A 10,717-nucleotide genomic window follows, 5' to 3' on the forward strand; every position below is an offset into this window, starting at 1 on the left:
GCATGTTGGACAGGCTGGTCTCGAACTCCCAACCTCAGGTGATCCACCCACCACCTCAGCCACCCAAAGTGCTGGGATTACAGGCGTGAGCCACCACGCCCGACCCATTTTTTTTTTTTCTTTTTTGTGGTAAAATACACATAACATAAAAACTATCATCCTGCCCATTTTTGGAGAGCGTTGTGACGTTTCTGCATGTTTAATAAACTTCAAACTGCATCATATCAAGTTAGCGTCTTTTATTTTTTATGTTTTAACTTTTATTTTAGGTTCCGGAGGTACGTGAGAATGTTATATGGATAAATTCACATCATGGGGGATTTTGCTACTGATTATTTCAACACCGAGGTGCTTAGCCCAGTGCCGAATAGGTAATTTACCTCCTCCTCTCCCTCCTCCCACCCTCCACCCTCAAGTAGCCCCCAGCATCTGTTGAATTTTTTCTTTGTGTCCAACTGTTAACATCATTTAACTCCCACTTGTAAGACAGAACATGTATTATTTAGTTTTCTGATCCTGCGTTTGCTAAGGATAATGACCTCCAGCTCCATCCATGTCCCTGCAAAGGACATGATCTCATTTTATTATCATTTTATTATTATTATTATCATTTTATTATTATTATATTATTATTATTATTATTATTATTATTATTATTTTGAGACAGAGTCTTGCTCTGTCACCCAGGCTGGGGTGCAGTGGTGCTATCTCAGGTCACTGCCACCTCCACCTCCCAGATTCAAGTGATTCTCCTGCCTCAGCCTCCTGAGTAGCTGGGATTACAGGCGCCCACCACCATGCCCAGCTAATTTCTATATTTTTAGTACAGATGAGGTTTTGCGACGTTGGCCAGGCTGGTCTCGAACTCCTGACCTCAGGTGATCCACCCGGCTCAGCCTCCGAAAGTGCTGGGATTACAGGTGTGAGCGACCTCATCCAGCTGACCAAACACATTTAAACCATCAGATCTTGTGAGAACTCACGATCATGAGAACAGCATGGGAGAAATCACCCTCCATGATTCAATCACCTACCAAGTCCGTTTTTCAACACTTGGGGATTACAATAGGAGATCATATTTGGGTGGGGACACAGAGCAAAACCTGAGATTTGGGTGGGGACACAGAGCAAAACCTGAGATTTGGGTGGGGACACAGAGCAAAACCTGAGATTTGGGTGGGGACAGAGAGGAACCCACATCACTAACCAAAATGCATAAATAAAATCAGACAAGATTCTCACTTACAATGGTGTGTGCTCACGTGGTCTTGGCATACCAAATACAAATGATATCAACTTCTGGGACTGCCTTATGAATGCTTAGCCAAAATTAAAAGCAGTGACTCTTTTTTTTTTTTTTTTTTTTGACAGAATTCCACTCTGTCGCCCAAGCTGGAGGGCAATGACACGATCTCAGCTCACTGCAAACTCCGCCTCCCAGGCTCAAGTGATTCTCCTGCCTCAGCCTCCCACATAGCTGGGATTACAGGCACGCCCCACCACACCCAGCTAATTTTTGTGTTTTTAGTAGAGATGAGGTTTCATCATGTTGGCCAAGCTGGTCTCGAACTCCTGACCTCAAGTGATCCTCCTGCCTCAGCCTCCCAAAGTACTGGGATTACAGTCGTGAGCCACCACTCCCAGCCCATGTATATATACTATTTACAATACAAACACCTCTCATATAAGCATATATTCTATTTCCTCTATACATACGTAGCATATATACATATATATGCTATTTATAATAATAATGCATGTCATATATACACTTTTTTTTTTTTTTAGACAGGGTCTCATTCTGTTTCCCAGGCTGGAGTGCAGTGGTATGATTTCATGGCTCACTGCAACCTCAACCTCCTGGGCTCAAGTGATCCTCCCACCTCAGCCTCCCAAGTAGCTGGGACTACAGGTGCGTGCCATCTTGCCTGGCTAATTTTTGTATTTTTTTTTTTTAGTCGAGATGGGGTCTCATCATAGTGCCCAGGCTGGTTTCAAACTCCTGGACTCACGTTATCCGCCCACCTTGGCCTCCCAAAGTGCTAGGATTATAGGCGTGAGCCACCTCACCTGGCACATATGTTTTAACCAAAGAAGGGACTTCACTTATATATTCTACCTTATGCACTCAGCCCTCCATATCCACAGGTTCCACATCTGCAGATTCAACCAACTTCAGATCAGAAACGTTTGAAAAACATAAAAACACAAATAAAAAACACAGTATAACAACTATATACACACACACATATACACACATATATACACATATATACATATATACACATATATAACATATACACATATATACATATATACACATATACAATATATACATCAATATATACACATATATAATATATACATGTATACTATATACACATATATAATACACACACACACACACACATATATATATATTTTTTTGAGACAGAGTCTCACTGTTGCCTAGGCTGGAGTGCAATAGTGCGATCTCAACTCACTGCAACCTCCACCTCCCAGGTTCAAGTGATTCTCCTGCCTCAGACTCCTGAGTAGCTGGGATTACAGGTGCACACCACCACACCTGGCTAATTTTTTTTTTTTTTTTTTTTGAGACAGAGCCTCACTCTGTCACCAGGCTAGAGCGCAGTGGCACGATCTTGGCTCACTGCAACTTCTGCCTCCCTAGTTCAAGCGATTCTCCTGCCTCAGCTTCCCGAGTAGCTGGGACTACAGGTGCACACCACCACGCCCAGCTAATTCTTATATTTTTAGTAGAGATGGGGTTTCACCATGTTGGCCAGGATGGTCTCGATCTCTTGACCTTGTGAACCACCCACCTTGGCCTCCCAAAGTACTGGGATTAGAGGTGTGAGTCACCGCACTGGCCTAATTTTTGTATTTTTAATGGAGACAGGTTTCACCATGTTGGTCAGGCTGGTCTTGAACTCCTGACCTCAGGTGATCCGACCACCTCGGCCTCCCAAAGTGCTGGGATGACAGGCATAAGCCACCACGCCCAGCCTATAACAACTATTTACGTAGTATTTACATTATACTAGGTGTTATACATAATTGACAGATGATTTTAAGCATATAGAAGGATGTGGGTAGGTTATATGCAAATACTACACCATTTTATATCAGGCACCTCAGCATCCCTGGATTTTCGTGTTCTCAGGTGAGTTCCACAACCAGTTTCCCAATGTTACTGAGGGATGACTGGATTCATAGCTACTCTCTCTCTCTCTCTCTCTCTCTCTCTCTCTCTCTCTCTATATATATATATATATAAAATATTTGAAACATAAATTTATCTCATGTGTACGTATACCATATTAGATATACACATCTACCATATATGCAAATATATTTACAACGTTAATTCATGTCATGTATACATATATCACATACAGTATCTACCATATATAGTATATTTACAAGATAAAGTTATGCCATGTATCCATCTATTATAACATATATACCTGTGTACCATATATGTTATATTTGCTACATAAATCCATCTCATATATACATATATCATATATAATATCTACCATATGTAGTATATTTACAACATAGATGTAGCCCATGTATACGTCTATTACGGCATATGTACATATCTAGCATATCTGTAACATTTGCAATATAAATTTGTGTCATATATAAGTATATTATATCATCTATATCTACCATATTATGTTATATTTGCAATATAAATTCATCTCCTATATGTGTATAATACATATTTACCATATATGTTATATTTGCAACATAAATGCATCTGATATATATACACATATATCATATATAATATCTACTATATGTGGTATATTTACAACATATTTTTATCCCATGTATAGAAATATTATAGCACATATAAAATCTACCATATATGTTATACTTACAACATAAATTCATCTGATGTATACATATACTATATATTCGTATATTATATACATGTATATCATGTATCATGTATAATATCTACCATATATGCTATATTTGCAACGTAAATTCATCTGATGTATACATATACTGTATATTCATATATACACACATAACATGTATCATGTATAATATCTACCGTATATGTTATATTTGCAACATCAATTCATCTATATATAAATATATCATATCGTGTATAATATCTACCATATATGCTATATTTGCAACACAAATGCATCTCATGTATACATATATTATATATACAGATCTCCCATATATGGTATATTTTCAATGTAAATTCCACAAAGAGAATAGAGCAGAAAGAATAATCGAAGAAATAAGAGAGAAAAATACATCCACACTGAATAACAGCGTACAAACAAAAAGCCCTTTAAGTATCTTAATGAAAAGATACCCCCTGGAAATTCCTGGAAATTTGTTTAAATATCAAAGACAAATCACATCCCGTAATGCCCAGGAGAAATAAGCAGATTATTTTACACAGCAACAAATCGTCAGGCATCGACAGAACAAAAGAACCAAAGGCCTGAAGCAATAAAAACAAAATAATGGTATGGAGGTTTGTTTAACGTACGAAAAGCTGTATATATTTAATGTATACAACCTGATAACTTTGGATAAAAGACACATCCTTCTGAGGCAGGTGGATCACGAGGTCAGGAGATCGAGACCATCCTGGTTAACACGGTGAAACCCCGTCTCTACTAAAAATACAAAAAAATTAGCCGGGCAATGTGGCGGTGGGTGCCTGTAGTCCCAGCTACTCGGGAGGCTGAGGCAGGAAAATGGCGTGAACCCGGGAGGCAGAGCTTATGTGAGCCGAGATCGCGCCTCTGCACTCCAGCCTGGGTGACAGAGGGAGACTCCGTCTCAAAAAAGAAAAAAAAAACAAAAAACATATCCTTGAAAGTCCTACCACTCCCGATGTCATAAACATATCCATCACCTCCAAAAGATTCCTCTTCCCTTTCAGTACGATGATGATGTATTTTTATTATTGTTGTGATAAGAACACCTCACATATCATCTACTCTTTTAGCCCGTTTTTATGTATACGGTTATGTTGACTCTACACACTGTATTGTATACAGTACATCGTTTTGATGGGGAAATAGTTCCCTCCCCAAAATCTTACACTGAAAAATCTGTCCTCTTAAAGGTATGCATTTTCAAGGATGCAAATATGTTTTTCATATCCCCCAACTCCTTTTATTTTTATTTTCAGAGAAGGCGTCTCCCTCTGTCTCCCAGGCTGGAGGGCAGTGGTGCAGTCCTAGCTCACTGCAGCCTGGAACTCCTGGGCTCAAGCCATCCTTCCACCTCAGCCTCCTGAGTAGCTGGGACCACAGGCGTGCACCCCACCACTCCTAGGTCCCCTTTTGGGGGGCGGGAGAGGGCAGAAAAAAAAGTGACTTAAAAGTAATTGCATCCAGTACTGCTTGAGAACAGGAAATCAAGGCTGTAGTGAGCTATGATGGTATCAGTGCACTCCGGACTGTGTTTTTAAAAGCACAACAGTCTGGGTGCAGTGGTTCACACCTGTCATCCCAGCACTTTGGGGGGCCAAGACGGGCGGATCACGTGAGGTCAGGAGTTCAAGACCAGCCTGACCAACATGGTGAGACCCCATCTCTACTAAAAATACAAATATTAGCCAGGTGTGGCGGTGCATGCCTGTAATCCCAGCTACTCAGGAGACTGAGGCAGGAGAATTGTTTGAACCCAGGAGGAGGAAGAGGTTGCAGTGAGCTGAGATGGTGCCATTACCCTCCAGCCTGGGCAACAAGAGTGAATCTCTACCAAAAACAAACAAACAAAAAACAGCCAAAGTAACTCCCGCCAAACCAGAAACGAAGGAAATTAATAATTTAAAATGAGGAAGCTGTGGTACAAAATGATTGGCCGTTAACCATAAAACATAAGAAGGTTCATAAAAAATGTTTTCAAGGCATCATGTATTAAAATATACACTATAGTAATATTCTACGTATTCATTAGTATCAGGACAATGCACTCTAAGACAAAATATATTTTTAGAGTAGACTTTGGAAATAAAAGACGTGAAACGCTGAAATAAATCCAGACTGTGGCTGCATCTGAGAGAAGGAGGGGCAAGGAAGCAAACCACACCGTCGTAAATCCTTATCTCAAGCAGTGCGAATAAAGAGTTTCAGTTTTCACCATCACGTTTCGGAAAAAAACTGAGTTTTATACACAGTTATCTTTGCTGCCTATGTCACTATTAGCAAAGAAATGTTGCTATGTTGTAGAATGCTACCATAGTCACTCCTGAAAAATAATTCAAGCCCGTGCAGCGTTATCCACAGACAGCGTGCAACGACGTAAACGATTCTGACGATTAAACGCAAGAAGGTTGTCTTCGTCCCTTTGTGTTGCTGTCGCAGAGCACCACAGCCTGGGCACCCTATCAAGATAGACCTTTGTGTCTCTCAGTGCTGGAGGCTGGAAGTCCAAGATGAAGGCGTGGCTGATTCACTGTCGGGTGGGGACCCGTCTCCTGGTTCATCGATGGTGACTTCTCTCTGTGTCTCACATGGTGGGAAGGAGCGAGGGAGGTCTCTGGGGTTCCTTTTATGACAACCTCACAACCTCGTCACCTCCCCAAGGCTCCTAACATCTTCTTGTTGGCGGTTACATCACGGTGGGAATTGGGGGAAGACACTCACATTCTGCCACAGCAAAGCTCTACTGGATCAGCCCCAGTTTATTATTATTATTATTATTATTATACTTTAAGTTCTAGGGTACAGGTGCACAACATGCAGGTTTGCTACATGTGTACATGTGCTATGTTGGTGTGCTGCACACGTTAACTCGTCATTTACATTAGGTATATCTCCTAACGCTCTCCCTCCCGTCTCCACCCCACGACAGGCCCCGGTGTGTGGTGTTCCCCGCCCTGTGTCCAAGTGATCTCCTTGTTCGATTCCCACCTATGAGTGAGAACATGCGGTGTTTGGTTTTCTGTTCTTGTGATAGTTTGCTAAGAATGATGGTTTCCAGCTGCATCCATGTCCCTACAAAGGACACGAACTCATCCTTTTTTATGGCTGCATAGTATTCCATGGTGTATATGTGCCACATTTTCTTTATCCAGTCTGTCACTGAGGGACATTTGGGTTGGTTCCAAGTCTTTGCTATTGTGAATAGGGCCGCAATAAACATACCTGTGCATGTGTCTTTATAGCAGCATGATTTAATCCTTCAGGTATATGCCTCATGGGATGCCCTCAGCCACAGTTTTTGTTCACGTGTGTTCTTGTTACAATCCAAAGAAAGGTGGAGAAAAAAGAGAACCAGAGAGCAAAACAAGCAGACAAAAGGGAGATGCTGAGGCAGAGGAAGTGATTGCGGAAAAGCGTAATCACCGTCAAAACCTTACACAATTGCAAATATTACTATAAACACTTTTTGTGTTGTTTGGTTTTAGAGTCAGGGTCTTGCTCCATTGCCCAGGCTGAAAAGGGGTGGTGTAATTTCAGGTCACAGCAGCCTCTACCTCCTGGGTTCAAGCAATCCTCCTACCTCAGGCTCCTGAGTACCTGGGACTTACAGGCATATACCACCATGTAGGGCTAATTTGTAAAAAAAAATTTTTTGTAGGGATAGAGTCTTGCTATATTGCCCAGGATGGTCTGAAAGTCCTGGCCTCCAGCTATCCTCCTGCTCTGACCTCCCAAACCACCGTGATTACAGGCGTGAACCACTGCACCTGGCACTATAAACATTTCTTTCTTTCTCTCTCTCTTTCTTTCTTTCTTTCTTTCTTTCTTTCTTTCTTTCTTTCTTTCTTTCTTTCTTTCTTTCTCTTTCTTTCTTTCTTTCTTTCTTTTCTTTCCTTTCTTTCTCTTTCTTTCTTTCTTTCTTTTCTTTTTCTTTCTTTCTTTCTTTCTTTCTTTCTTTCTTTCTTTCTTCTTTCTTTCTTTCTTTCTTTCTTTCTCTTTCTTTCTTTCTTTCTTTCTTTCTTTCTTTCTTTCTTTCTTTCTTTCTTTCTTTCTTTCCTTCCTTCCTTCCTTCCTTCCTTCCTTCCTTCCTTCCTTCCTTCCTTCCTTCCTTCTTTCTTCTTTCCTTCTTTCTTTCTTTTTCTTTTGAGACAGAGTTTTGCTCTTGTATCCTAGGCTAGAGTGCGGTGGCCCAATCTCAGCTCTGCCTCCTGGGTTCCAGCAATTCTCCTGCCTCAGCCTCCCAAGTAGCTGAGATTACAGGCGCCCACCATCAAGCCTGGTTAATTTTTGTATTTTTAGTAGAGATGGGGGTTTCACCATGTTGGCCAGACTAGACTTGAACCTCTCACCTCAGGTGATCCACCCGCCTTGGCCTCCCAAAGTTCTGGGGTTGCAGGTGTGAGCCACTGTGCCCGGTTGCCATATAAATATATATATATATGGTTTTTTTTGTTTGTTTTTTTGTTTTTGTTTTTTTTTTTTTTTTGAGACAGAGTCTTACTCTGTCACCCAGGCTGGAGGGCAATGGCATGATCTCGGCTCACTGCAACAGAGATTAGGCTGAGGCGGGAGGATCGCTTGAGCCCGGGAGGTCAAGGCTGCAGTGAACTGAGACTGCACCACCGCACTGCAGCCTGGGCAAAAGAATGAGATCCTGTCTCCAAAAAGAAAGGTATATATTGCTTTGCAGGTGCCAAGCTCTAGGGCCCAAGTGCCCACCAGTCCCTCATCTACTGTCCCGACAGAATCTCTGAATCCCTGAAGCTCAGCTGCTGCCCCTGGTTGCATTCAGAGATGCAACCGGAAGAGGCAGCCGAATGTCCCACCTACTGGATGTCTTTATGACAGTAACCCCCAGTTCTGGGTACCTGCAGCTGCCTCTCTGCTGAGAGCCGTGGGACCCCACTGTCTCCGTCCTCTTTTCAAGCACATCCCTTTTCCACAGTAACCCCCAGTGCTGGGTACCTGCAGCTGCCTCTCTGCTGAGATCCATGGGACCCCACTGTCTCCATCTTCTTTTCAAGCACATCCCTTTTCCACCCCTTTGTGCCTGTTTGGGGTCTCCGCACTCACAAACCTGTAGAGTAGCCTACAAACAATACTGCATTCTTGTAAGAAAAACTAGGCCAGGTGCGGTGGCTCACGCCTGTCATCCCAGCACTTTGGGAGGCCGAGGCGGGCGGATCACAAGGTCAGGAGATCGAGACCATCCTGACTAACACGGTGAAACCCCGTCTCTACTAAAAATACAAAAAACTAGCCGGGCGAGGTGGCGGGCGCCTGTAGTCCCAGCTACTCGGGAGGCTGAGGCAGGAGAATGGCGGGAACCCGGGAGGCGGAGCTTGCAGTGAGCTGAGATCGCGCCATTGCACTCCAGCCTGGGCGACAGAGCGAGACTCCGTCTCAAAAAAACAAAAACAAAAACAAACACAGCATTCAACTTTTCTGTAGTGTTACCGTGTGGATGAACTCCCCCAAACAATGGGGACATAAATGTCTTGATTCGTACATAGCAAGGATCATCGGTGGCCTGGGTTTGTAGCCCAGACACCATCTGGGGACCTGGTTGGTTGCTCAAACTGTCCCCGTAAATCAGAGACACCGTAGCACCCTCCAGCAGGTACAGGGATTCAGGGAGCTGCCCGGTGGGTCTGTGGAATCCACCCATTCCCCAGATGGGTATGACGGGGAATAAGCGAAGGGTGACCCTCCTCAGGAGGCCGGCAATGGTTGGGGCTGCCCGTGGTGACCTGTGCTGGGGTACAGGACAGACACATCCCTGGGAACTCAGAGGGAAACTTTCTACCCAGTTGGTCTCCAGTGTCTTCACTCACTCATCCCCTAATTCAAAAGATGATGAAGGCAGCCACAACGGGGCATCCCAGAAAGCATGTGGGGAGAGGGGGTTATCCAAGAACACAGCAGCCCTGGCCCAGCTCCACCCACCAGATACCAGAAGCACCTCCCGCTCCAGCTGGTGGTGAGAACCAAGGATGACTCCATATTTTGCTGATTGTTTCATGGGCAGCAAAATCTTCTGCAGTTGAGAACCACTTTAATATATAAGATAAGATAAGATAAGATAAGATAGATGGTAGATAGATGGTAGATAGATAGATAGATACACAGATAGATAGATAGATAGATAGATAGATAGATAGATAATAGATGGATAGATGATAGATGGTAGATAGATAGATACATAGATAGATAGATTAAATAGATAGATGATAGATAGATACATAGATACATACATTGATACATAGCTAGCTAGCTAGATGATAGATAGGTAGACAGATAGACAGATGATGGATAGATAGATAGATACATACATACATACACACAAACATACATAGATTAGACGGATGATAGATAGATAAATAGATACATAGATAGATGATAGGTAGGGTAGGTAGATAGACAGATGATGGATAGATAGATACATACATAGATACACAGATAGATACATAGATATATAGACAGATAGATTAGATAGACAGACAGATAGATAGATAGATGATAGGTAGATGCACACATAGATACAGAGATAGATATATAGATAGATTAGATAGATAGATGATAGATGATAGATAGATACATAGATAGATGATAGGTAGGTAGATAGATGAATGAATAGATGCATGGGTGGATGGATGGATGGATGGATGGATGGATAAATGGATGGATAAATAGACAAATAAACGGACGGATGAATAGAAGATGGATGGACAAATGTCCAAGCCTGGGCATGGTGGTTCGCACCTGTAATCCCAACACTTTGGGAGGCTGAGGTGGGAGGA

This window comes from Chlorocebus sabaeus, chromosome X (assembly GCF_047675955.1).
Source record: "Chlorocebus sabaeus isolate Y175 chromosome X, mChlSab1.0.hap1, whole genome shotgun sequence".
In the NCBI taxonomy this organism is placed as follows: Eukaryota; Metazoa; Chordata; class Mammalia; order Primates; family Cercopithecidae; genus Chlorocebus; species Chlorocebus sabaeus.